We start from the raw sequence: 3,584 nt of genomic DNA, 5'->3' as shown, positions 1-3,584 counted from the left end.
TATAACACCAGATCCCTCTTCTCAACACACACGCACTCTTTCCTTGCATTTCCTACAATAGAAATTGCACCACGGAGAAGCACAGAGTGCTACTCGAGCTTGGTGTATGGCATTCCCCGGCAACGGCACCAAAAATGTGCGCGTATGTCGCACGTGTCAATGCAAGGAACTTGCCAATACACCGTGTGCGAGCCACAAATGGCTCCAAGCACACAACGAGCCTAAACTAGTAATCTCAAAGAAGGCGATGTGTCACTCACTGCTCTACGCTTGCTTCGTGGAGGATTCCTCGCCGCAAAGAAGAAGGAGACACCGCTACGCCGCGCTCAACCGCTTCACCGCCGTTGTGCCTTCGTAATGCTCGATCGCCCACACACTCCCTCTCTCTCCCTCTCTCACTCTCTCTCTCTCTCACACACACACACAAAGAGATGAAGAAGAAGAAGAAGGAGATGGAGCAAGAGCACTCTTCAATTGCACAAATGAGAGAATGAGTGAATTTTAGGTTTAGTTGAATTTTATATGATCTCGCCCCATTCACACTTGGGCGCCCATGCTTAGCCAACTAATCCCTTGAATGTTCCAATTAGAGTGCGCCTCTCATCGGCAATCACTCTTACCCTTTTCCTATTGGACCGACAAGCCCGGTACCTGACTCTACAAGTAAATAATACAACGTCCACCGTAGGTTAGAACGTCCGTCGTAGGTGATAGGGTGTTCGTGAGCCGTGAGGGTTAACATAGGGTAGTTTTTTTCATGTTGCATCGTGGGCGGCCTCGCTGTCTCAGAAGGGGGTCTCTCCACTCATGGCGCTCTACTCACTACACAGAAATGGCGGCCTTCCTCCTTCCTCTATTTAAGAGGTGAGGGTGCAACTTTGCCCCTCACTTAGCTTTGTGTGTTGTTCTGCTTGCATAAAGTTGGATTGTGTGTCTATTTCTCTACTAAACCAAAGTATGGAGCTTGCAACAGAGGCTTCTCAGGTTGGATACTCTGCACACGTACTGTTTTAAGGGCATTATCAGTGTAATAATGTTGCTTTAGGATGTTTTGATGGTATGGCTCTTTATGTGGGTTTCACTCAGTATAGCAGTACCTGCTTAGGGTTCTTTGGTCGGTGAGTGTATATGGGTAATGGTGTTTTGACTGCGTAATTACTGTTCGTAACATTTTGGAATGGTTTTGGGGTATGGCATACCTAGCCATTGCTACTTAAAACTCTATAATATACTGTTTTGGGCTTCTTTACAGTAACTATTCACTGGCTTTTTCACTGGCTTTACAGTAACTATTCACTGGCTTTTTTAGGGGTTGCTGCTGCTTGACTTAGCAAGGCAATACTCTGTCAAGATCAGTAACCAGACATACCATTGATGTTCATCAAAATACTTTGACATTTGCTTAGTACTGTCTCTTTTTACATTGGTTATTGATCACTGAAGCCTAGTTAGGCCCTGTGTATTGGTTGGATATGGGAACATAAAAAAAGGGGGTGGGGCTCTCTGACCTTCTGCGCACTGATATTGAATGTTTCTTAAAAAAGGGGGGCTCATAGGGGTGTTGGGCCCGGTTGCACACTGTTGTTGTACTTGGTCATTACTGTATTGATTAGGATGGGGTTATGTAGTACTTTGTCTGCATTCTCACTGGGGCGGATGTAGTTCCTTTTGTAGCTTTGGGTATTGACTTGGTACTAGCACTTAAGCATGGTATACTATAGGGTAAAAGCCCACCGCTTGGGGTTGCTATGTGAAATTAATGGGGTTGACCTGCTGCGCACAGTTATTGGATGGTTTTTTTGGGAGTTTACCCTGACTTCTTATCATGGCGTCGCTGGTTCAGTACATAGAATTTTTGGATGAGGTGTTAAAAATCACTAGGCGGATGTGGTTTTTTGTTTTTTGGCTTATGGTAAATTGACGCTTGGCCCGACTACATACGGTTATTAGATGGTGTTTTTTGGCCCGATTACTTACAAGTACTGGGTATATTACTGGTCGTCTTGTTAAGATATTATTGTAATTTTTTTACATCCACTAATGATAGATGAAATTGGAAACGTAAAGTGCAATGACATTTTCCTTTAAAATTTTTGGTTGGACTCGAGGTCTGCTAAGGGCTCATTGCCACTTGATTTACTAAAGAGACATATAAGGTAAGTGATATACAAATTGGGGGATGATTTGAGGCCATAAACCATGATGGGCTTAAATTGTGTCTGACCTAAAACTAAAATGACCTTGATGCTTTGAAGAACTATAAATGGAATTTTCTAAAAAACTTCTTTTTTAAAACTCATATGGTGGAGCTTTCATTAATCTAGAAAGATAACTCATAAAATGATAAAAATATTAATGGGTGATTCAGACACTTGGATTAGAAGGGGTGATGGCCTTCTAATCAAAATGATATTCTTTTACTAGAGCTTTTGGGTTTTTTATTAAAAAAGAGGAACATTTCTTACATGAATACTTTGGACTAAGCTTGTAAGTTAAAAAAAGTTTGTAAGATGGACATGGATAACAACTGATATAGTCCATTGATACCTGTAAAACACATCCAAGGCTAATGTATTTGTTGTCTTGTTTGGATGGATGCAGGTAAGGGCTCTAAAAGTTCAATTATGTCTTATTATTTATGGTAAAACAACTACACACACATCCTAAACATAAGGTTTTTTTCATTTTATGAAAAAACCGGGATGATGGATTTGGAAACTAATTCTGAAACTTAGTTCTAAGATGGACCCACAGTCTATAATCCCTTGATTAGTTGACTGGTGTTAGGTGGTCCTTCATAGACTATTTTTTTGGTCTCTTGCTCACGGCTATTATAGTCTTTGACTTTGCTGGTTTAAGGTTTGCAGGCCCAATCTACGGTAACTGATCTTATTTATGTTTATATATTTCCTTTCAGGATCACAAACCTTTTAGAATGACAGCCCGCATGAGTGTAAAACACATGCCTGAGAATCGTACAAAGATTCTTGAGTTCTCCCCACAAAACACATCCGACGGGCTTCCATTTCCTCTATTTATTGAGGTGAGGGTTGAATCTCCCCCTCACTTAGCCTTGAAATTTTTTCTTTCTTCCATTCAATGATAAAGGAGTCATGGGGTGTTTAATGCCTAGCTGTCTGCAACATGGTTGGTGTGTGATGTGAATGCTTATATTTTGCCGATCACTATTGATGTCTAAATTGGACATTGTTGAGTTTCCTATCCTGAAGTGTTACATTATGGAGCTCCTCGAGCTTCACTATACTGCTCAAGTTGGTGACGTACAAAAGTTGTTAATAAAAACATATATAACGTGCCAGCAAGCTGACGTTTCACCTCAGCAGGCTCTGAGTAACTCATACGGTAAGGTGGTTTACTAACAGGTTTACAGCCTGCAGCCACGTCAATGCCATGTTGCACTGAGCGTGTCGGTGGTAAACCGGATGGCAAATCATTAGGAAAGACATCTTGAAATTCCTTTAACAATTTTTGTAACTGATTAGCAACGTTTGCTTGTGTAGAATTAGAAATTGGTAGAATAGAGGAGAGAGAAGCATGCGGCGTTGAGGAATGTTCAACAAACT

This window comes from Adiantum capillus-veneris, chromosome 27 (genome assembly GCF_014529385.1).
Source record: "Adiantum capillus-veneris isolate H3 chromosome 27, ASM1452938v2, whole genome shotgun sequence".
NCBI lineage: Eukaryota > Viridiplantae > Streptophyta > Polypodiopsida > Polypodiales > Pteridaceae > Adiantum > Adiantum capillus-veneris.
The sequence above is the reverse complement of the archived record's forward strand: the minus strand, read 5'-3'. Positions refer to the sequence as shown.